The sequence below is a fragment of the Euphorbia lathyris genome, chromosome 2 (assembly GCF_963576675.1).
Source record: "Euphorbia lathyris chromosome 2, ddEupLath1.1, whole genome shotgun sequence".
NCBI classification, from domain to species: Eukaryota; Viridiplantae; Streptophyta; class Magnoliopsida; order Malpighiales; family Euphorbiaceae; genus Euphorbia; species Euphorbia lathyris.
The window spans coordinates 119,895,331-119,921,883 of NC_088911.1; the positions used below are offsets into that span (position 1 = coordinate 119,895,331).

At 35.2% G+C, this 26,553-nt stretch overlaps 2 non-coding genes across 2 annotated transcripts; one reads left to right on the plus strand and one right to left on the minus strand.

The window, feature by feature from the left end:
- Window positions 1-299: 299 nt before the first annotated feature.
- LOC136221148 (small nucleolar RNA R71) lies at window positions 300-406 on the plus strand. Its single transcript, XR_010684934.1, has one exon. It is a non-coding gene; the product is annotated as a small nucleolar RNA R71 (small nucleolar RNA).
- A 25,131-nt stretch (window positions 407-25,537) lies between these two features.
- Window positions 25,538-25,644, minus strand: LOC136221049 (small nucleolar RNA R71). Its single transcript, XR_010684840.1, has one exon. It is a non-coding gene; the product is annotated as a small nucleolar RNA R71 (small nucleolar RNA).
- Between the last annotated feature and the right edge of the window lie 909 nt (window positions 25,645-26,553).

Sequence of the window (26,553 nt, forward strand, 5' to 3'; positions counted from 1 at the left end):
GTGCCATAAACTTATCAATTTTGTGCGATAAGGCAGAAAATTGGGCTTGTAACATTGCTACTGGATCAAGATTCATTATACCTTTAACCGATGATGTACCTGAGGATGATGGTTTCGCCGTTGGTATATGTCCACGCTCTGCGGGCCACATACTGCTGTTGATTGCCATTTCCTCCAAAATTTCTCTTGCTTGGGCGGACGTCTTCTTCATAAATAACCCTCCAGACATAGCATCTAATGAACCTCTAGTTGTAGGATTTAATCCATTATAAAATGTCTGCATTAAAAGTGCATCTGGCAGTTGGTGGTGTGGGCATAAACGTTGAAGTTCTTTAAAACGTTCCCAAGCTTCATAAAGAGTTTCATTATCATTTTGTGTAAAAGATGTCAATTCTTTGATGACTCTTGCGGTTTTTACTAAAGGAAAATATTTTGATAAAAACGCTTGGGCTAATTGGTCCCAAGTTTCAAATGTTGCAGCAGGCATAGAAGTTAACCAAATTTTTGCCTTATCCTTCAAGGTGAAAGGAAAGAGGCGAAGTTTGATTGCTTCTGCTGTTACATCAGTAATTTTAAAAGTATCACAAATTTCTAAGAAATTTGTCAAATGTGCATTAGGGTTTTCGTTAGGTAGTCCATAAAACGTTACGTTGTTTTGCAACATATTAAGCAAAGCAGGCTTAATTTCAAATTGATTTGCATTTATACGGGGTCTAACTACACTATTGGTTACACCGGCCATTCCTGGCCTAGCATAATCCATAAGTGTCGGTGGATCGGCCATATTTCCCAATAAGTGTGGGAGGATCTGCCATATTTTTTGGCTGGATTTTTTTGGTTTTTAAGGGTGTTTTGTCTTTGTTTTTGTTGTTTTTCTTGTTTTTCTTAAGTGTTTTTTCAATTTCTGGATCAAAAGGGTCTGGTGGCGTGCCCGAATTTCGCGAACTGCGCATGAACTTGAAATTGTTGCACGAGCCAAACTACCTTCAAAACAAAATTGAAAACAAATATGTTATATAAACTGAAAAATAAATAAAATATAAAAATTGTATAAAAATAATGTGTAAACCTAGATTCGAAAATAAAATATGAAAAATAAAAATTTTGTCAAAAATTTTGGCGTATCCCCGGCAACGGCGCCAAAAACTTGTTGAGCGATTTCCGCAAGTGCACAGTTTCGCTTGTAGTAATAAAAATATCGATCCCATAGGGATACGTTTTTTAACGAAAAACTTATTTTTGAATCTGTTAATTTCGAACTTGTTAGATTTATTATTAATTGTAAATGAAAAGTGAAATTTGTCTAATTGAATTTAGGAAAAATAATTGTTTAATTGAGTTTATGAACTTTGAATACTTGAAAAATGCTGGAATAAGATTTTATATTTAGAATAAATCGATTGTTAGAAAGATCTTCTGATTTAAGGATGAATTTTACAAAACATGAACATTTAGAACTTTTTAGAAAAACAATGAATGTATTCATTTGCATTAAGCAAAGAAAACAACTTAAACTTTGTATCAATTATGATGATGAAATAAATGACGGAACCTCTAATTAATTGGCTTTGAACGCGACAAAACCCTCTCGGGATAGTTGCCCTTAATCAAATTAAAACTCTTTCGAGATGATAATTTGCCTAAGTGTTCAACAAAGTTTCCTTGTAATGATTTTGAATTCAACTGCGTATTAATGAAAACACCAGCCTCACTTATATTGGATTGGTTACCATAAGTGCTGTATAACGATTTGTCGAATGGAACAGACTTTATTAGATGAAATATAAATTGATACAAGTTTACAGAGAACATGGAGCATCGAGTTCTTCGAGGGCGTGCAAGTGAACGGCTTGATCGGTTCCTTTCCTTGGGTTTCCTTAGAGGTTGTCAGGCTCAGGGGCGAACACTCTACTCAATCTTCTCGCTGTAACTTCGTAATAGGGATTCGGTCGGCCACTACCATGATGCAAACTAAAACTGGAACAATGTCTAAACGCTACTGAGTTGTAATTAAACTATAAACAATATGTGTACCTCATCTTGTTTTGTACAGAATCTAATTTCTAACTCTCGAAATGTTTTTACTTAGAACTTAGACATAAGTTCTACGCTCTGATTCTATATCTATATTATAACATTTCATTGCATTTTTTTCTCAACATCAACTCTTTATTTATAGATGTTGAAGGGTTGTGTTTGAAGCGATGTATCCGTTGGTTAAGAGTCGTGTCCGTTGTGAAAGGACGTCTTTATCCACTTGAACGAACGCGTTTCTTGGATTTCAGCATGTGTTAAATGCTTTTGGCAAATTTTCTGCACTTACCGAGGATAGGAATCCTCGGCCGTGAATGACGTAGCATTAAGTTGAACGTTGGACGAATGGGAGAAATGGCTAAACCACGCGTGTCGCGGCCGCGGGTTGGGGATTCACTGTCGCGGCACGGTGAGTTTTCTCACTTCTTTGCTTTCGTTCGTGTCCTCGACTTGGTGCTTTCGATTTACGTCGTCTTTGACTCCTTTTGTAGGGCTTTTCTTCTGTTTTTGATCCTTTTTCGTTCCTATTTGGATTTTACCAAATATTTAGGTACCTTGCAAGAAAGAAAGATATTCGAGAGTAAAAGTAATCTAAACAGATATAAACAACATAAACTTGTAATAAAAATGATGTAAATATTAATGATATTTTAGGTATATTTTGGGCTTAACAAAAACCTTTATAAATTAATACTCGTTAAATTAATAATCTCTTTAAAATAATAATTTTTTCTGATCCCGACTTGGGCCAGTTAAAAAAATGATCAATTTTAATAAATTAATAAGATAATAATTTATTGACACAACTCTTTATAAATACATTGTTTTATTATCTCTATAAATTAATAATTTCTCAAATACATATGCCAAGTATACATAGATATATAGTTAGGATAATTTAACAAAATATGACTCTATAGTACTTTTTTTCTTGAAATTTAAATCTAGTTGAATTTCATCTCTAACTCTCGGTGCATTCAAAAGTTCTGGTATACTCTTGTCAAATTGTAACAAAAAATTGTAAAGAGAAGTTCATGCTACAATTGCTTCCTTTTTTGTGATTGATTCTAAAGGTACTGAATCATTCTCAGCTTCATCACTCTATAAATTAATAAATAATAATTTATTGATTAATTAATATTTCTATAAATTAAGAAAATTTTATGGTCCCAATATTATTAATTTATAGAGGTTTTACTGTATATTGGATTATTGTGATGTTAAAAATCAAAAGGTAAATAAAATAACTAAAAGTGATAGTGATATACAGTATAGAATAACTGTCTTAATTTTGAACAAGACAGACTTTTATTTTTTGCTTAAAGCATCTAATGCTATTAAGGGCAATAAAGTGGAAAATTGTAACATATTTAATCACTTCTAACGATCTTAAAAAATCATTATCACTACTAACTGAGGAGTAGGAGAAGGATGTGCAAAGTGTGCTACAGCACAAGGCCCCCAAATTTAAAGGGCCTAATTTTTTTATTATACAACATTTAAGTAATTTTATTATTATTTATTATGTTCAAAATTAAATGAATGTTACTTATTCAGGAAATATCTAAAACCTAATAATTTAAGAGTTTTAAGTGGACCCAATTTTTTTTTTGTTATTATTATTATACAATATCTAATTAAATTATTTTTGTTATATTTATTATGTCAAACCATAAAGTTAAAGTATTTTTGTATTTTATTTTGTAGAAACAGTATTGTTATATGTGAATGTATTAATTTTTTCTAATGAATAAGGTCCAATTTTTTCTTTTAGCACAGGGCCCCATAAATGTTTAAGACGGCCCTGACTACTAAGGGTGCAAATTTTAATGGAATCCTTTTAAGAAGAGAACGATGGTTCATTTAAGTTTTTTTTTCTAAGTTCTAAAAAGAAAGATGATGTGGGCATTCTACCGACTAAATGAGGAAAGATAAGTGGTGAAAGAAATCGGGTCAAAGGAGCAACACACACACAAAAAAAAAACTATTATAAGAAAAACAGAGCTCACACGTCATATGGATCTAAAGAAGAGTTCATATTTCTTATTTTGGAAATTCATACGCAATATTGGAACCTCACGCGCTGTGTGAACTACCAAAATCACAAGCTATATTTCGGATATAAACCTTACACGTCGTGTGCCATTCCCACACAATGTGTAAATTTTTTAAAGAGTCTTACAAATCAGTCTTACATTTCATTCCAACTTCCTCCTAATTACAACTTTGTCACCTCTTATTTACAAATATGATGCCACCTTTCTCCTTACCACATTTTACCCTTTAAACTTTATATATTTAGTCTTCTCAAAAAAAAAAAAACTTTATATATTTAGTTATATGTATTTACCCTTCTATATAATTTGTCATTTAGGTTTTGATGATAATATAAATTCATCTCTTTCTTTGTAACAACACAACTTTTATCAATCAAACTTATATTTCTCTTTGAGAGTTTTTGTTAGGGTTCATCCCTCCAACAATGAGAATTCACAAGTCCTACGAGTTTAACTCGTGAATATTGGACGCTTTTTGACTCCTTCAAGTTTAACTTGAAAATCTCTTTGTTGATTTAAAATGAAAATCAACTCTAGCTTTTGTCATGTAAGAAACAGGAATAAGAAGCATGAACTCTTATTTAGATTCACACGGCATGTGAGCTCTGTTTTCACATAAATGGTATTTTCTTTGATTCGGTATGTTGCCCCTTTGACCTGGATTCTTCCAACCACTCGTCTCCTCTCGTTTAGTCGACTGGATGTCCGCATCAAAAGATATTACATAAATTTATTCAGGTATGTTTTTACACTATTTTATATGTTTTCCATAAATACGAACCTCTTACACCAAGTGTCTGAATTCTAAAAATTCCATTTATTAAAGTTATTTTAATACATAATATGATTGACATGTGTTGTAATGGAACTCCGAAAGCATTCACGTGCAGAACTGCGTCTAAGATGAATATAAAAATTATTATTGAATTTTAACTATCAACTTAAACATTAATTTAAATGGTTTATTGACACGTATCACATGATCGAAAAAGATGGTTTGAAAAAATATTAAAGCAAAGATTAATTATGAAAAGATAACCTAATTAATTAAATTGATTAATATATTCATAATTTGATGGTTGAATCCAAGAAATTTGTGTTCCCTCAGATATGAATAGCAGTTGAATATGGAAGAATTCCCCAGCAAATGAATAGATATTTGATTACAAAAATTCCACTAATATGGATTTATATTTTTGAAGGGTAAGGTGTAGGGTCTATATTTAATAACCAAAGGCCCATATTATTTATATCCACAAAAGCTCACATCTAACTTTATTTACATATAAAAAAGAAAGAAATAAAATTGGGGTGGGTGGACCATGCATTGCAAGAGAATTTAATTTTGGGATTTTTAAACTTTCTCATCATTTCCTCAAAGAAATCAATCAATCATAACAAATGTTTACCATTCTTCTTCTTCTTCTTCTAATTATTTATTAATTATGTGTGCAGAAAACAAAAACTTTCTTTTTATCTTTACCTAAATAAATACTATGGATTATGTATTTATTTCCACTAGTGCTTTGAATGGTATTCAAATGTTAATTATACTTTGACTAATTCATTTATGCTTACATATATATTGTCATGCTCAAATTTTGCATTCTGTTAGATTACAATCATTATGACCATTTAGAGAAAAAAAAAATTATTATACAAATATGTATTATAAAAACAATATGTATATTATTATAGTATAAAATAATAATAATTTAAAATAAAAAATATATATATTTGTAATATATAATATCTAAATAATAATAATATTATTGAAACACTTAAGCAAGTAAAAAATGTACTGTGCATAAATAATTCATAATTTTTTACCTGGTCTTGATAGTATATCGATTTGATGATAATCTGACATTGTATTGAACATACAAAATAGCATGCAGGTCAAACTGGACTGGAATCCGACAAACCTGCTTCAGTGCCTACGTCAGTTTTTAGTTTAGGACCGAATGGAAGGTTATGAACTAGTTTGAGATAGTAGTTAATGTTGCGTCTATACCACTCTATTTATAGTGTTCGATTAGGTTTAATTTTGTCACCTTCTTGGGAATTCTTACAGAGCTAGGATTCCTATCCCTTAAGGAGTCTGAATCCTATGAGGAATCTTTTGTCTCGTAGGATTCTAGAAGATCCCTTGAAGTTCCAAGGTTAGAACCTCGTGAGTTGTGATGGGTTGCCGCTCGTTGGGCTTGGACCGTAGTGGATATATCTTGGTTGTTGAAGGGGTCACAGACCGCCTTGGGCGTTATTTGGGCCCTTATTACGCTTGGACTTGAACCGCGATCCGGATGGTGATGATGCCATGCTTGTGACATTAACTAGTCTAATATCAATAATATAATTCACCAAAAACTATGAAACAATATTCTTACAGTATTAAACCATATCGTAATAACAAATAGAACATAATTAAATAAAAATATTTTAAAATAATAAACATTATTCATTGAAAATCATGCAACATTGTGCAAAAGTGAAGTATAATAATAATAATAAAAAATAAAAAAGAATAATAAATATTTTTTGTTTTGACTACCGTCTAGGCGTACCAGGCAGCCTCCAAGCGCGCCTTAGGCTGCCCAAAAAATGGTCAGACGGTCAACAAAACGCTAAGAGGGTTTAGATAGGGAAAATCGGAACGAATTTTCGATTTTAAGTACCTAAGCGATCTAGATGAGTTTTTTTAATACTGGTATTCATTTATAAGAATTTAATAATCAATATAAATATTGAATTTATACCGAATTATATAAAAATGAAGCATTATAATTATATATATAAAAGATGCATTTATTTTGATACCACCAAAAAGAAATTAAGAAAGTAGTGATGAATAAACGAAGAACATCCGTGGGAATCTATTGAATAAAAGGGTGTTCTCTTCCCTACACTGAGGCTTTTCATCATTTCCTGATTGAATCCCAAAAACTTGGTATCCCCTTTCATACCATTTGATAAGTTGCTGCATCAACATTGTCAATGGCCAGGAAACCAAAATTGAAAATTGGAAACAAAAGGGTCGTGTCATAGAAATAGGAGGAGGGAGGGACATTTCTTTTTCTCTTTAGATACCATAAACTATTATTAGATCCACCCAACTATATCTGGCTGTGACCCATTGTCACTTTCATGCAATATTTTAAATTTTGAAGACGAAAAGGAAGAGGAAGAGTTTAGTGGTTATAAAGTTTGAGAAAGAGAAAGGGAGAGTTAGAGATTAGAGAGAGAAATTGATCCATGTAGATAAATGGGAGGGTAAAATGAGAATTGTAAGTTTTAGAAGAGAGAAGAGAGAGAGAAAACCCATAAAAAAGGAGAGTCAAAGGTAAAAAAGGCTGGTCAACGGTAACAGTGGCCACCGGTGTAACAAAGTGTAAAGTACAATGGTCATACCGGGAAGAATTGAAGTTCAGTGGACACAATGTAAAAATGGATATAGTTCAGTGGTCTTGGATGTCATTTACCCTATGGCATGGAGATATGTTTTTGAGTGAACAACTATTGAAAATAAAAAAAGTTTGAGTATATTGTTTTTGTTAAAAGCAACTAGCCTGTGCTAGTATTAATAGAATGAAGCAACATCTTATCGGAGAAAAGGTAATGTAAAAAAGTTCATATAGATGTCAACTTCTCAAATGGGATGTAAACGGGGCGGGACGGGGTGGGGATTTGGTTTCCCATCCCCGTCCCCGACCTCGCCAGCTAAATGGGGACAAAAACTGTGGATATGGAAGATAATATCGGAGAACTTCTCAATGTTCATTGAAAGAAAATATTCTGAAAGCAAAAGAAAAGAAGGGTTTAAATAACATGGAAGATAAAATTGAGGATATTTGTTCAATTCTAGTTCCAGCAAAAGATAATTATTCTGGATCTTCTAAAGAAAGAGAAAAGGTATAGATATTAGTAATTTTTATTTGCATACTAGCTATTGAATGCAATCAATTCACCATTTTTTTAACTGCTATAAACAAGATAGAAACAGTATAATTTGGATATGGTTACCTAATAAAAATTAACTTTGATAAAATATTATAAACCAAACAGATCATAGTTATAGATAATAATAATATCATAATTCTAAGTTACTTACAAAATTTCAAAATTGGTAAACACAAATTCGTTTTCAATAACTAAGGTATGATTCATGTTATATGTTCATTAAATATTCTATACTTGCTCAAATTGCAATATTGCCCAGAATAAGTATAAGAAAAAGTAAAAACCTTAAATAAAATAAGTGTAATTCGGTTCGGTTTTGTTCGGTTTTAATACCGAACCGAACCAAAGTACAATTCGGTCTGGTTTTTTTCTGTTTGGTTCTGCTCACCTCTAAGATGGACTGGTACAAGATAGAACCCTTTGATTAATTTCTTAGTGTATTTTTCTAAAAACTTTTCTTTCATAAGTCATTAGATGCTTCAGATATTGTCACAGTTTATGTAATCTCTTTAGGGATATTGTTGATCTTATTGGTCATAATATGGTGCATATGCTTATAGAAAATAGTGTCAATTATAAAGTTGCATGAAGAAAAGTCTTAGAGAGCTATACTACTATTGAATGGCCTTTATATGTGTGTCCATTGCTTGAATTTGATAATTAAAGATATTGTGGAGATGCCAAATATAAAATATGACAAATTGTTTAAGTGTCTATATATATTTGACACAATATACACAAGTAAAAAGACCCTAATAAAATTAGAGGCCCAAGTCGAAACAACTTAGAATCCAGAAGCAAAAGCCCAGGATAAAGTCAACAACAGACATTTCATTTCTAATAAAATTCAGAAGGCAGGAGTCTGTCAGACAATCCATCTCTCTCAGCAATCACAAATCAAGAAATGCATAGTGTGTGCATCTCCAAGTTTAGAATTCAAAAACAGATCATTGGACACGAGTCTCAATGGTCAACTAGCCTCTGAATTGTGAAACGACAATTTCCTTAATTGGCAAAACAGACGCAGCAAGTTAGAAGCTCAAGAGAAGAACAAAAGTTTTTTTCACAACAGCTACCTTCTGATTCAAATGAGAAGTATGAATGCATCGCCTATAAAAGTCAAGCTCAAGCTTCATTTTCACTCTGATCATTCAACCGAAAAAGAGATATATTGCAAAGTGAAAAACAAGAGCAAAGCACCAATATACAATCATTTTCATATTTGTGTAATCATATATAGAGAAAGATTAGTTCATCTAAATTTCCTATCGGAACCCTTTCTATTATAAGCTAAAGTAACAAGGTAGTGATAGTTGTTTTATAGTAAAGGATGGTAATTTACTCAAGCCTAGTCTATTTGTGTAAAAGGTTTGTGCTCTACCTATGAAAGAGTTCTTTAGTGGATTAAAGCTAATAAGAAGGAATTCTGAGGACTGGACGTAGGCAGAAGGCCGTGTTAGTCCCTTGTGAGATAGAATCTAGTTCCAAATGGAGGCTGAATGGAACTATAGGAAAATTTAAAACTTTATAAAATATTCTCACAAATATTTTTACAGCACGGGCCACTCAGAATCAGAGGCAAACTTACTTTGCTGTTTTGAACAGAAGTTAAGCTTGATTCCTCTTATGGACTTGTACACTTAGGCTGCGCAACTAGGTGCAGCCTTTGTGTGTCTTAATTAAGTATGCTATCGAGTATGTTAGACAGAATCACAAGATATATAATTTATGCACAGAAGCAAGCAATATAGTTGAATCAGAAGTAAAGGGTTAAGGAAATTGTTACGCACTGATTTATCCTGGTTTGGCCTCATGACTATGTCCAGCCCCCAGAGTACCGTCTTCTGAGCTTTAATCCATTAGCAAACTCTTTCACAGGTAGAGAACAAACCTTTACAATAGATACAGAGGTTCTGTAAAGTACCTTCCTTTACACTCCACACTCAGCTATCTATTCTCCTCTCTTCATGTCTTCTTATAACCCAAGCAAATAGAAGAGCTTCTGAATAATCTAAACAATTGATAATTTTTGTTCTAATCACAAAACACAATATGTGAACTTAAAGCTTTTTACACAAATAAATACAATGAGTGTGTATATGATTTTTGCTTTGCTTTTGGGACTTCAATAGAGATTCTTTTGAATATCAGTGTTGATGGTCATCCACAAATGTACAAGTGATGGGGCTTTTATAGTGACATCTTCAAGGCTGGCTAATCCTCAGAGTCTAGTGTCCTAAGCAAATGACCTTCTTTCTCTTTTCCGTTATTTTGTTCGAGGTGTCACGCTTCTGATCTTCGACAGAGGCAATATGTTTATCTAACCAAATTAGGCAAAGTTTCCAAGTTGATTAGGGGACACAACGTCTAGAGCATCTGAAATTTTCCTTATTTAGTTGTACAATGTTAGTCGTACAAATTCAAAGTCTGATATTGTCTCTTGCGCCTTGTTCTACTGTCTTCCGAGTAATTCTTATCTTGAGGCATGGCATGGTGCTTCTAGATCCTTCTTGCTATGAGGTTCAAGTTGATTCATGGGCCTTGATCCATCTTCAAGGGCTTTTGTCTATTTCTTTTAATCTTATATTTTAGTTTAACCAAAACACTCAACAAACACATTAGTCCGAATAAATCCATAATTGAATTTTAATGTGTTGCTTATTATGGGTATATTAATTTTCTTTAGTATTTTTGTTATAATCAAAATTAATGTGGAAATGTGTTTCAACAGGTCGAACCAGTATAAATTTGCTGAGTAACTTCTTTCCACCTTATTGCCTTTTATAGCTTCTGAATATTGCATGCTCTAAATATTTGTCTCACATTGATCACTATAAATATACTGCACATAACACCCATCATCTAACTAAGAGATCTTCAAAAGCGTTGCTAAAAGAGCTGTCTTTCGAGTGCAAGTAACAACAACAGAATCAGTCCTAGTAAACTGAAAAATCAGTAGACTGAAATTGCTTCTAATTTCGAAGATTTTCCTTTGTGCTAAAATTGACTTAAGCAAGAAAAGTTTCTAAAGGTTCAAATTACCCATTAGTTACATTCACTCCCTTTTAGAACCAATCTGTCATATTAGGGACCAATTGTACTTTCTCCCATTGCGAGGCACGATATAACCAGATTGGTGGTTTCTATAGTTGCACAAAACGTTTGGCCTATTTTTCAACTAGATGCAAAATCTGCATTCTTGGATGAACATATATATATTGAACAATCCCCTAGTTATGTCAAATATGAAAATAAGCATAAAGTTTACAAATTGAAAAAGGCTCTCTAAGGACTAAAGCAAGCCCCACGAGCTTGGTATATTCGTATTGAATTTTATTTTCTTAAAGCTGGTTTTTTGAAATGCCCATATGAACATAATCTTTTTTGTTAAGAGTGGAGATAAAGAAAAAAAATGCTCATTGTCTCTTTATATGTTGATGATCTCATATTTAATGGAAACTGTATTTTCATGTTTTAAGAATTTAAGAAATCTATGATGGATGGGTTTGAAATGTCTAATCTTAGTATGATGCATTATTTTCTTGGCATAGAAGTGGTGCAATCAAATGATGGGATTTCTCTATACCATAAGAAATACGTGGGTGAAATTTTGGATAGATTTAAGATGCAAGATTGTAACCTTGTAAATACTCCAATAACTTCTAGCTTAAACTTACACAAATATCTTGAAGGGAAGAAAGTTGACAGCACATGTTATAAACAAATTGTAGTTAGTCTAATGTACCTAACTGCCACAAGACCAGATATTGTGTATTTTGTGAGTATAATCAGCAGTTACATGGAGAATCCTTCATATATGCATTTGTTGGCTGCCAAGAGGATCCTTCGTTAGAGATTTTGGACTGTTTTACAAAAAAGACCTACACTTCCAAGTTATTGGGTTTACTAACAGTGATTATACAGGAGATCAAGATGATAGCTAGGAAGAGCACTTCTGGCTATGTGTTTAAGTATGGGATAACTACAATTTCATAGTCTTCTAAAAAGCAATTGATTGTCACTTTATCAAGTATTGAGACTGAGTTTGTGGCAGCAACAGCTTGTGCTTGTCAAGCAATTTGGTTATAGAGAGTCCTTAAGGAACTGAAATTCACACAACTAGGAGCTACTACCATTTATTATAACAACAAATATGCAAGTAAGCTCTCTAAACATCATGTGCTACATGGAAGATCCAAGCACATTGATGTGAGGATGTATTTTTTGAGAGATCTTGATAATGATGGAGAAATCAAACTAATCTGCTACAGATGTGAGGAGCAGGTTGTTGAAATCTTCACCAAAGTGCTCAAGAAGGAGCCTTTTATGAAACTAAGAAAGTTGCTAGGTGTCTGCAATTTGAATGCGTCCAGCACTTAAACTCAATGTTAGAAAACTTTAGTTTAAGGGAGAGTTTGTTGCCTAAATTGTGCTTGTGTTAAACAACATGTTCTATTCCATGTTCTATTTTTTAGGCGTTATAGCTAGTATAACTTTCTAGAATTTTTAGTGGTTAAAAGAATATGGTTTAATTGCCTATTTTGGTGGAAGTCGTCTGTACTTTATTATTTGCCATTATCTTATACTTGGCCTATATAATGGTCTTTTAATTTTTGAATTAAATCAGAGTTTTTTTTTATTGTACCAGTAAAAGCTTGCTCTCTTTCGTTCTTTTAATTTCTTTTTATTATCAGTAAGGATGACAACATCTCTATATAAGGGCATTAATAGATCAAGCTAACACCACTTTACATTCTCACCTCGTTTACTCAACCCTCTTATTTATTCCTAATCATTTCTCTCATTTAACAATCTCTTTGACTTAAACGTTAGTGGGCAAGCATCGATTATTGGCCATTTACTAACTCTATTTTGAAGGTTTTCAGAACTAGAACAGAGAAAATTACCTCAATTTCTTGACTACATAGTTTTAAAAGGCGATCACCTTTGTCGCCTTAGGCGAGAGGCGATCACCCCATGGAAGGTGGTTGACCTGCAAGAGGCGGTCTGAGGCGAGAAGTGATGGCCTCTTGTAAGTAAGGTGTTAAATGAGCCCTATTAGCATTTTCTTTTGAAAAAAAACCTAATTTATATTAAAACCAAACAGACAGACAGCCGGATAAAATTAAACAAATAGACACACAAACAACCCCCAAAACCCAACTCACTCAACTCCAACGGCTCTCTCTGCTTCTCCTCCACCACCAAGTCTTTGCTTCCCATCTTGCCAGCGGCCGGTCATCAATCACCGGTATGTTTTTCTCTCATTTCCTCTTTAATTATATTTATTTTATCTTTCTTTTTCTGTTTAGGGTTAGGGTTTCTGATTCTTCACTCTTGATTTCTTCTTATATTTTCTTTATTTCCATGTAATTGTGACGTTATGCTGCCGAATTTTTGTGGAAATTTCTAGCTTTGAGATATGCTTTGAATTAATTATATTTTTTCTGTTTTGTGGAAGTTTATAGTAATAAATTATTTGTGTATCAATATGGCTTGCTACTGATGTTAATGAGTGTTATTAAGATATTTTGTGTAGTAGTTTCTATATTACATAGATAACTTGTGTATCATTTTTGTTATTAAGAGATATTTTCAATTGATTGGATTTCGTAGGTGTTTGGAAATGAGTGGTAGTGCTAGTGCTACTGATTCTACTGCATCGAAAAAATCGAATGCAATAGTGGATCCTTGTTGGAAGTGTGTGACGCTAAACAAGCCACCTTCTACAAATGATCTCAAGTGTAACTTTTGTCATTTTGTCTCCAAAGCTGGAATATGTCGAGCTAAGTATCACATTGCTAGAGGAAATACTAGTGTTCAGGTGTGCCAAAAATATCCACCTCATGTGAAAGAAGAAATTGTGAATTATCTTGCATCTAAAAAGGCAGCACGTAAATTGGTGGAAGATGTAGATCAATTATGCATGATGGTTGGACAGACAAAAAGCAAAGAACTTTCATTAACTTTTTGGTTAATTCTCACAAAGGGACTATTTTTTTTATCGAATCAGTTGATGCTTTTGATTATTCCAAAAACGAGGAGAAGTTGTTTGAATTGTTTAATGAAATGGTTTAAAGAATTGGAGAGAAGAATGTTGTTTAGTTTATTACTGATAGTGATACATCAAATGTACTTGCAGGTAAAATATGTTAGTTTATTATTATTAAATTTTTGACTTGCACTTCTATTATTTTGCAATCTTTTATTGATTTTTGCTATCATACTTTTATAACATATAGGCAATTTTTTTGAAGCAAAGAGGTCAAACTTGTATTGGACGCCATGTGCAGCTCACTGCATTGATTTGATATTGGAAGATATTGGGAAGTTGCCAATTGTCCAGAGAACTATAAAGAAGGCAGTGAAGTTGAATTCGTACATTTATACTCGCCCAGGTGTAGGGAATTTGTTGAGAAAATTGACTAATGAAAGAGAGCTTGTGAGGCATGGTATCACAAGATTTGCCACTATTTATCTCACACTTTACCGCATGCATTCGGTGAAGGCTCTTTTGAGAAGGATGTTTATATCCGATGATTGGAACAAAAGCAAGTGGGCAAAAGAAAATGGTGGAAAGACAGTGGCTAGTTATGTATTGTCAATGACATTTTGGAGGGAAATTCTTTACATTTTAAAGATCTTTGGCCCTTTGCTTCGATTGGTGGATGGTGAGAAAAGACATGTTATAGGATATATCCATAAGGCTATGGATATGGCTAAAGAGGCAATAGAGAAGACTTTCAATCATGAGAAAGAGAAGTATGATAATGTTTTTGAAATAATTAAAAAGAGATGGAATAAACAACTCCGCCAACCTTTGCATGGAGCTGGTTTTATGTTAAATCCAGCATTTTTCAATGCACCGGATAAGAACGATGAGATTAGAAAAGGATTTTATCAGACATTGGAGAGATTGGTTCCAAGTGAGCAAGAGTAAGACCAAATCAATACACAATTGACTAGATATCAGAATAGTTCACCGAACGATTTATTTGGAATAAGATGGCGGTTAGGCAACGAACAACAGAAAATCCAGGTAAATAATAACTCTGGACATTTGAATTTTCCAACTTTAAGTCATTATTTGCATTTACATTTTAATAAGCATTATAATTTTTTTTGTGTTTAGTTGATTGGTGGAAATCATTTGGAGGAAGTCTTCCACAATTACAAAAATTTGCCATCAAAGTGCTTAGTCTCACTTGTAGTGCATCGGGTTGTGAAAGAAATTGGAGTATCTTTTGTTGAAACACCTTTCCACAAGATTTTGATTTGACAAAATCATTTAAGTTTAATCCATGATTAAGACACAATTAAATTTAAGTGCTTTGATTTAATTGTACTAATCCGTTTGTTCAATATTGAGTATAAATATAAATGCAAAAGGAAACAAAAATTAAGACAGGTCAAAGTCAGCATGAGAACACAATACAAGCTGAGTGAAGAGAAACTCAGCACAAGAAAAGATAAGACATCCTCAAAACAACAGCTTAAGAAAGAAGCTAATCAAAGAAGCTGAGTAGAATGGAACTCAGCATAAAAGAAGTCTGCTTCAGAACTAGATCTTGCAGAACAAAGCTAACCATGGAAGCTAAGTGAAAAAGAACTCAGTATGAGAATTGGTGACAATCAAAGACAATAACTAGCGAAGTAAAGCTGAGTGATCTTCAGGACAGCATGAATGATCCGTTAGCTAAAAGACAAATCCGACAACTGTCCGCACCAATAATAGAAGCCTTGGAATTACGCAAAAACTAAATTCCGAGGTGCATGGGTCAACTGTTCGTTGCTATAAGACAAACTTCCGCATGAAGACAAAGTCTGTAGGAAGAAGACAAGCCTGACATCTGAAGAAATCAGAAAACATGATTGGCCTGCACATCTGAAGCTGACCAGAAGGTTGTCCCCCGAAAGAGCTGTTTTGGATTCAACGGACAAATCAAATTCAAATCATTTGATCCTCAAAGTTCAACTATAAAAGGACAAGCAATCATCTTAGATCATTGCCGATTTACATAATATACAAGAGAGAAAAATACAAGCTCAAAGCACTCAAAAACAAGAAAGAAATCTTACACCAACTTTCTATTCCTGTGTAAATGCTAGATTGATTGTTTTGTAATCATCTAAAGTGTTCTTTATCTGAAAAAGAGCAAATTGTATCAATTGTGAATTGAGAGTGTTGTGCTGAGTGTTTGGTTGTAAATACTCAGTGGTAGAGAAATCTAGGTGCTGGGTTGTAGCACTTAGTAGGAGTTGAGTAGACGAATAGAGGAAGGTACTCTTGCATATTCAACTGCCTTGTAACCGGTTTGTGCTCTACCCTTAAAGAGCTCAGTATTGGATTCTAAAAGCCCGGAGAAGTCTGGGGACTGGACGTAGGCGGAGAGGCCGAACCAGGATAAGTGATACTGAGTAATTTCTAACTCTCTTAAAATATATATATGTGCGTGTGTTGCTTGTTATATTTACTCAGCATATAAACTGTTTAAAGCTGACACTGAGTAAATCAGAGTGCTGAGTTTGCAGCTGACCACTAAAGTGTCAATTCCCAACTCACAAGTGAAACAGTCTTAGTCAACATCTGACTAAAGTTGTCTTACACTAAGATCGGCCAAGCTGACCAAAGCTGAGTTAATAAACTCACCAAAATTATCAAGTCAGTAAGATTAATTAGCGAAAAAGTTACATTAGTTCCTAACCCCCCCCCCTTGGAACTAATCACACGGGACCAACAAGTGGTATCAGAGCCTAAGCTCACTACTCTAAGATATAACTATCTTAAGCTGATCCTGATAAATGGCTGAGAACAGCACTCGTTTCCTTCCCGGGAACCAAACAACACAGATACTCCCTGAGGGATTATCAATTAGTCGGCCTCCCCTATTCTTTGGATCCAATTATACATCTTGGAAGAATAGGATGAAGAACTTTATTCAAGCCACAAACATGAGTGCATGGCTTGCAATAGTTCAAGGCCCATACGTGCCATATAAAACTGTTAACAATGAGAAAGTTGTTAAGAGTGAAACTGAATGGTCAGAACATGACCTTAGAAAACTTCAAAACAATGCTTCAGCTATCAATATGCTTCACTGTGCTTTAGATGCTGCAGAATACAATAAGATTTCAAGTTGTGAGTCAGCACAAGAGATTTGGAAAAAGCTTGAAGTGACCTACGAAGGCACAAGCAAGGTCAAGGAATCAAAAGTAAATCAGCATATGAGATTATACGAGTTGTTCGAGATGAATGATAATGAGGACATCTCGGGAATGTACGCTAGATTTACCAACATTATAAATGAGCTGAAAAGACTTGGAAAGAACTTCACTGAAGAAGAACAGGTGAAGAAGATCTTGAGAAGTCTTCCCAAAAGCTGGCAGGCCAAAAAGACTGTAGTGGAGGAAGCTCAGGACCTGACTACGTATAAGTACGATGAGCTGATCGGATCGTTGCTGACTCATGAGATATCAATGAAAAACTTTGAAGAAAAAGAGAAGTCAGAAGACAAGAAACAAAAATCACTTATCATGAAAGCTGACTCCACCGAAGCTGACTCATCAGATGATGAGGAAATGGCAATGTTCACCAGGAAAATGAAGAAGCTATTCAGGAAGAATGATAGGAACAACAAAAGGTCATTCAGAAGAAATGACAAATACAAAGCTGAGCCCAGCGACAACAAGTATAAGAAGGACAGCTCAAACCCTGTCACATGTTTCGAGTGCCACCAAACTGGGCACATCAAGTCAAGTTGTCCCATGCTAAAGAAAGACAAGAAGGGCAGCAGAAAGGCTATGGTAGCCACATGGAGTGATAGTGATGAGTCAACCTCATCAGAAGCTGATGCAAATGAAACATCAAATATATGCTTCATGGCCGATGATGCTGACCGCACTTATTCTGAGCAAGCTGACCTCTCTGATGAAACTGACCAGGAGGAACACAATAATGAGGTAACGTCCTTACTTTTGCTTAGAAATGAGATGATAAACGCCCTGAGTGATTTATATGCGCTAACTAAAAAGTGCATTAAGAAAGTAAAGACACTCAACAGGCGGTGTGATGAGATTGAAGAGGTCAAGCTGAGTGACCTCCGATATCTTCTCCAAGACAACTCAACTTTGCATAGTAACATAGAACTTATGCACAAGTTTGTCTCGGAGGTCCAATCAGATTCAAAGAAACTGAAAAAGGATGTCACTACCCTACAGAGCCAAATAAGAGGCTCAAATAAAAATAAATCCTATGCTGAGTACTCAAGTACTAGTCAGCATAAACATTTCACATAGTGTGACTGTTGCGGGAAAAAGGGGCACACAAGAGAAGTGTGTTGGTTCAATAAGCGGGCTGTCCAATGTGACTTCTGCGAAAAGAAAGGACATATCACTAAGGTATGTTGGCATGCTCAGCACAATAATGCTGACCACACTCAACATCACCCTCAAAGGGTAATTCATTGTGACTTCTGTGGCAAAAGTGGCCACACTATAAAAGTATGTCGTCATAAATTAAAATATAACTTTGCACCTGTTTATGCTAACAAACGAGGACCCAAAAAGAATTGGGTACCTAAAGATGAATAGTCTAAAATGCAGGTGAGCCTGAGATGCATGGAGAAATCAAAACTGTGGTATATAGACAGCGCATGCTCGAGGCACATGACTGGTGATGAAACTCAGTTCATCACACTAGAGCTTAAACGAGGTGGGAGTGTAAGCTTTGGAGATAATAAGAAGGGTAAGATAGTCGGCTCAGGTACTATCGGAGGTAACCCAACTATTGAGTCAGTCTCCTTAGTTAAAGGTCTCAAATACAATATGCTGAGTGTAGCTCAGCTTTGCAAGAGCGGCAGAAAGGTTGTATTTGATGATACTCAGTGTCAAATATTCGAGGGAAAAACAAACGAATTGATTTTAACTGCCCCTCGTGTAGACAATGTATACATGCTGAGTCTAGAAAAACAGTTTTCTAAAAATATATATGCTTAGTGTCTAAAGAGGATAACTCCTGGCTATGAAATAGAAGACTTGGTCATGTAAGCATGGACCTTCTTGCCAAATTAGCTAAAAAGCAACTAGTTGAGGGATTGCCCAAACTTAAATTTGAAAAAGATCAATTGTGTAATGCTTGTCAGCAAGGTAAACAAACTAAGAAGTCATTTCAAAGTAAAAATATTGTCTCAACCAAGAGACCATTGGAATTACTACACTTGGATCTTTTCGGACTTGTCCAGCCACTCAGCTTGGGAGGTAAGAAATTTTCCTTAGTCATTGTAGACGATTTCTCTCGGTACACTTGGATCATCTTGCTGAGTAGCAAGGATGAAACATTTAAGATGTTCACAACATTGATTAAGAAACTTGAAAATGACAAAGACCTAAGAGTAGCTCATATTAGAAGTGACAATGGTGGAGAATTCAAAAACCAACAGTTTGATGAATTCTGTGAAACTAGTGGTATTGACCATAATTTCTCTGCTCCTAGAACACCTCAACAAAATGGGGTTGTTGAAAGGAAGAACAGAACAATTGTCGAAATAGCTAGGACAATGCTGAGTGAAAATAGGCTTCCAAAGTATTTCTGGGGTGAAGCTGTCCACACAGCATGCTACATTCTCAATAGGGCTTTAGTTAGACCTATTCTTAAGAAAACCCCATATGAACTTTGGAAAGGACGAAAGCCCAACATTGGCTACTTTCGTGCCTTTGGATGTAAATGCTTTATACTTAACACAAAAGATAATCTTGTAAAATTTGATGCCAAAGCTGACGAAGCGATCTTTTTAGGTTACTTAACTAACAACAAAGCATATAGGGTATATAATAAACGAACTCAGGTTGTAGAAGAGTCTGTCCATATTGAGTTCGATGAAGCTGACCCTGCAGGAAGGTCAACTCAGCTCGATGAAGATGAACCAAGCTCAGCTTCCGCTGAACAAAATGGAGCCTTTGAGTCATCAATACAAGGGCTGACCAAAGGTAAGCAAGAAATTGAAATAACCTTTGCTGACCAATCTATTCCTGCAGAGATTGTAGAAACACCTGTTCCAAACAACTCAACATTGCCCAAAGAAATAAAAATTCCAAGAGGACATTCGGAGAAGTCCATTCTTGATGCTGCTGACAATAAGCTGATGACAAGAGATCAGCTTAGGAAGTATCTCAGCAATGTTGCTTTTGTCTCAATACACGAGCCAAAGAATTTTGCCGATGCTGAGCACGATGAATATTGGATCAATGCTATGCAAGAAGAGCTTGATCAATTCACAAGAAATGAGGTATGGGATTTAGTGCCTAAGCCTAGGAATCAAAAGACCATAGGAACTAAATGGGTCTTTAGAAATAAATTAGATGAGCAAGGCAACGTAGTCAGAAATAAAGCCCGACTTGTAGCCCAAGGCTATAGTCAGCAAGAGGGCATTGACTATGGTGAAACCTTTGCACCCGTTGCTAGGTTAGAAGCTATACGTATACTATGTGCCTATGCAAGTTTCATGAACTTTAAATTATATCAAATGGATGTTAAGAGTGCATTTCTTAATGGCTTTATAAACGAAGAGGTATATGTTAGTCAGCCTCCAGGGTTTGAAGATCCAAAATTTCCAAACCACGTTTATAAACTCAAAAAGGCCCTATATGGGCTAAAGCAAGCTCCAAGAGCTTGGTATGAAAGGTTGACCAACTTCCTGCTGACCAGGAATTATGTCAGAGGCAAAGCTGACACAACCTTGTTCATTAAGAAAAAGGGTAAAAATACCTTACTTGCACAAATTTACGTAGATGACATAATTTTTGGTGCTACTGACGATTCTATGTGCAAAGAGTTTAGCAAACAGATGCAAACTGAGTTCGAAATGTCTATGATGGGTGAACTCAACTTCTTCCTTGGACTTCAAATCAAGCAAGGCAAGAATGGCATCTTCATAAGTCAGTCTAAGTACGCCAAAGAAATGTTAAAGAAGTTTGATATGGAAGAATGTAAACCCATATCAACCCCAATGGGTACTGACACTGTCCTTTGTGCTGACGAGAAAGGTAAGTCTGTAGACATCAGGTTATATCGAGGTATGATAGGCTCTCTACTTTATCTTACTGCTAGTAGACCTGACATTCAGTACTCAGTATGTTATTGCGCAAGATATCAAGCTGACCCCAGGGAATCTCACTTAATAGCTGTAAAAAGAATTTTCAAATATTTGCAGAGCTCAGTTAATGCAGGTTTATGGTATCCAAATACAAGTGACTTCACACTGATTGGATATACTGATGCTGACTATGGACGAGATAAGCTAGAACGAAAAAGCACTTCAGGAGGATGTCAATTCCTAGGAAGCTATCTGGTTTCGTGGTTTAGTATGAAGCAGTCATCAGTAGCCTTGTCTACAACTGAAGCTGAGTACGTTGCTGCTGGAAGCTATGTGGCCCAAGTCCTATGGATTAAGCAACAGCTTGAGGATTATGGTGTCAAAACAGAAACAATAGAGGTCAAATGTGACAACAAGAGTGCAATTGACTTATCTAAAAATCCAATCCAACACAGCAGGATGAAGCATGTAAGCATAAGACATCACTTCATCAGAGATCATGTACTCAAGGGTGAGATCAAGCTGACCTACGTATCAACAAATGAACAGCTTGTGGATATCTTTATGAAGCCCTTGGCTCGTGAGCAATTTAGCATAATAAGGGAAGCTATCGGTATGTCTAATCCTCTTCAATAATTCTATGTGCTAAATTGAATGTTGAGTGATTACCATGCTGAGTGATTTGTGATAAATTAGTAACTGTTGCATGCTGAGTTAAAAATGACATGAAATCACCCTATGCTGAGTAGGTATACATGCTGAGTGATTATCCTAAGCTAAGTTACTAAGCTCACAAGCAACTATCCTACGTAAAACTGACTACTCAGAATCTCAAACGTTTGATATTCTTAATGCTGAGTAAAAACCCATTTAAAACATTAAATGCTAGCACACGTATTAATAGCCACCTAGGATAACGTAAGCAATAATGAGAAAACTCATGCGCCGAACGTGTCATAAATGCCAGAATCTCTGTCGCTTGATCATCTCGAGGATAAACGGCTAGTTCAACGAATAGGATCAATTCACACCTCTATAAATAGTGGAAGTATTCCCACTTATCACTCTTTACATTCGAAATCCTTGGCATCAAAATCCCTCTCTCTCTAAATCCCAAAAATCCTCTCAAAGAATTCATAATCATGACGAAGTCCCAAAATCTTTCCGGTGGCGGTAACAACGACGACCACACCGATGAAAACCCTAAGTCTCCTCCTCAACAAGGTCAGCATAACCTAACTCCAAACAAGAACCCTAAAATTGACCTCGCAACCTCTTCAAAGAAGAAGAAGAAGGATAAGCAGCCGAATGAGAAATTCTTCGTTAAAGTGTACCCGAGCGTAAAGAATCATGAGGTTCTAAGATGTCGATGGTTCTCTCCGAGCTTCATAACAGATGAGCAACCGTTCTGTGAATGGATTGAGAAGAATGAATGGGCTGGACTCTTTTCACTTGTTGGCAGAACCTACCCTAGGTTAGTACGGGAATTTTACTCCAACCTCTGTGTTGATGGAAGTGATGCTGACCATCTGGTAACCCACGTTAAAGGTAAGAAGCTAACGATTACCCCATCCTATCTCGCAACCTTACTCAATCTTCCAAACACCGGAATGGAATTCAGGACTACTAAGGAAAAGCTTGACCACACTGTCTCGTTCTGTAAACCAGTGAAACACAAAGGAGAAATACCCAGTACATGCATGGGTCAAAATCAAAAGATGGCTCACTATCTCCTCACTAACTTCATCTTCCCAAAAATCAACTCAGCATCATCAGCTTCAAATTTCGAGCAGTGCTTCATTTGGCACATGCTGACCTACAGCCCTCTCAATATGCCCGTATTTTTGGTAGAAGCACTTCAATGAAGTACTATCAAGCTCAGGTTGGGTTCCCTTATAACCAGAATCCTCGAAGATCATCAAATCGACTTGATTAATGAAACAGAAACTGTGGGAACTGAAATCACAGTCGCCTTGTTGTTTGGGTTAGTATATGACCAACCCATCAAGCCCAAGAAGGGAAAAGGGGTCATCGAGGAAGCTCAGGAGGAAGCTGATGATGAGCAACATCAGGAAGAGAACATCGCTGTAGCTGAAACTGCTAACCCTACCAAGCGAGAAAAGAAACGCAAAGCAATCCAAACTAGCTCAAAAGATGTTGATGCTGTCCCCAAGAAAATCTGGATTGTATCTGTTAAGCCCAAAATATACCTAAAATATCATATATAAATACGATAAATTTACATTGAAATCGTGCTAATTATATTCATTTGGAATACTTTTACGTCTTTATTTACTTCTTTGATGCAAGGTACCTAAATATTTGGTAAAATCCAAATAGGAGCGAAAACGGAGCTAAAATGGAGGAAAAACCTTAAAAACGTACCGAGAATGCATATCAGCCAGAAGAACGCTCGAGGAGGACGAAAAACAGTCGAACACCAAGGAGGAAAACTCTCTGTCGCGACTGAGATTCTCAAAATCTCAGTCGCGACTTACGGAGGCCAGACCGGGGGAAAACAACGTATTCAAGCTCGCCCCTATACCCCCTGTCGCGACTGAGATTTTCAGAATCTCAGTCGCGACAGCAAGTCTTCCTGCACACAAAACACATGTTTAATTCAGAAAAACGCGTCTGTTTGTTCGGATAAAAGCAACCATTCACCAGCAGACACGACCCGTCATTTACAACCCTTCAACAACTATAAATAAGTGATCCATTTCAGAAATCAAGGTTGGTTAAGTTGGAAAAGTTAGAGAAATTAGAAAAGAAAGTTGTTATGTTGAGTTTCTGATTCAGAAAAGAATCAGAAAGTTAGATTTCATTTCTGTAAGCAATCGTGTTGTACACGAATTGTATTTAGATTAGTTATAAACACAGTATTAGTTTAGTTTTCATTCTAATAGTGGACGGGACCAGTCTCTATTCCAAAGATCCAGCGAGAAGAATTGACGGCTGAAGCGCATATGGTTTAACGAGCCTACGAAGTTTGAGAGAAAGATTGACGACCCGGATCTCAAAGTCTTCGTTACAATGCTATCCAAGTTTCTACTTCTCTGTTAACTTGTGAAAATTCACATTTCAATTAATGATATACTTATTTATTCAATATATTCTTACTATTGTTATTTTGATATTGTTCTGACAAAATGATTTTCAAAATGATATATTGGTGTTTTTATTAAAACATTCTATTCCATCTTATTCTTATAAGAACTTTGTTGAACACTTAACAAATTTAGTTTTTATAGATGACATGATCGCTGATCGCGGCTTATCAGAAGTAAAACACTAGTTTGATTAAGGTAGGAATCGTCTCTACGCTAGAGGGATTTCTATGGTTCGAAGCCATTTAATTGAGTAAATTATTATATTGTTACATGTCCATAATCTCACAAAGTTAAAGTTGTTTACTTTGCTTTATGAAAATAAGATCTATTTCATTCCGATTACGGAAGTATCTGTTTTGCAATCAAAATTCCAAACGGAATTGTTCTCTAAACTCGATATAATCTTTCTATCTAATCCTAATTTACCAAAACCTATTCCATCAACTAAACGTATTTCTTTTATTAAACCTAAACACGTGATTAAACCGAATTAAATAAAGTTTTAGTTAAAAAGCGTTCCCTGTGGGTTCGATATCTTTTATTACTACAAGCGTATACCGTGCACTTGCGGAAATCGCTCAACAAGTTTTTGGCGCCGTTGCCGGGGAACGCCAAAATTTTTGACAAAATTTTAAATTTTTCATGTTTTATTTCAAATCTAGGTTTAAACATATTTATTCTAACTTTTATAATTTAAAAGTTTTCCTATACTAATTTATTTACTTATCAAATTCTGTTTTGTAGGTAGTTTCGGTTCGTGCAAGATTTCAGGTTCATGCGCAGTTCTCGAAGTTCAGGCATTGCACCAGACCCTATAGACCTAGATATTGAGAAAACAATTAGGAAGAACAAGAAAAATAAGAAAAACAAAAATAAGACCCCAGTAAAAACACATACCGAGCCAGAAAAAATGGCAGACCCACCAACACTTATGGAATACGCTAGGCCAGGTGTGGCCGGTGTAACCAATAGTATCGTTAGACCCAGAATCACCGCAAATCAATTTGAAATTAAGCCAGCTTTGCTTAATATGTTGCAAAATAATGTAACATTTTACGGGTTACCTAACGAAAATCCCAACACCCATTTAACAAATTTCCTAGAAATTTGTGACACTTTTAAAATTCCAGATGTGACTGCAGAAGCAATCAAACTTCGCCTCTTTCCTTTCACTTTGAAGGATAGAGCCAAAGAATGGTTAACTTCTATGCCAGCCGCAACTTTTGCCACTTGGGAACAATTAGCCCAAGCGTTTTTATCTAAATATTTTCCTTTAGCAAAAACCGCAAGAGTCATAAAGGAGTTAACATCTTTTTCTCAAAATGATAATGAGACCCTTTATGAAACTTGGGAACGTTTTAAAGAACTTCAACGTTTATGCCCACACCACCAATTACCCGCTGAACTTTTAATGCAAACATTTTACAATGGACTGAATCCTACAACTAGGGGTTCATTAGATGCTATGTCGGGAGGGCTATTTATGAAGAAAACATCAGCCCAAGCGAGAGAACTTTTGGAGGAAATGGCAATCAACAGCAGTATGTGGCCCGCGGAACATGGACATATGCCGGTGGCAAAACCATCATCCTCAACCTCATCGTCAGTTAAAGGTATAGTTGAACTTGATCTAGTCGCGATGCTACAAGCCCAATTTCTGCTTTATCGCATAAAATTGACAAATTTATGGCACCGCGCGATACCAATGGTAATCCAATCCAAACGGATGTGGATTACGAAAATATGAGTGAGATTGAACATGTAAATTTTGTCCAAGGGCAAAACCAAACTAATAATCCTTACTCTAATACTTATAATTCTGGATGGAGGAATCATCCTAACTTTAATTGGAAAGATAACGGTAACAATAATATTAGTGCTAATCAAAAGCGTACCACTAATTATCAAAATCAGTCAAGAGATACGATTAGCACTTTATCTTCTAAAATCGACAAGTTTATAGATGCTATCAGTGGAAAAATAAGTAATCACGACGATGGTTTTAAACGGATCGAAAATAAATTCGATCAGCTTATTAAAAACCACTCATCTAGCATCCATAATTTGGAGGTTCAAATTGGTCAACTTGCTAAATCAATTCCATCCCGAAAAGAGGGAAGTCTTCCCAGCCATACGGAAGAAAATACGAAAGAGCAGGTGAAGGCTATTACTCTTCGTTCAGGAAAAAATTATCAAGGGCCTGAAATGCCTAACGATGCAACATTACAAGGAACTGATTTACCGAAGTCCAAAGAAGATATCTTAAACACAAATATTTCACCATTTGACACAGGTACTAAAACT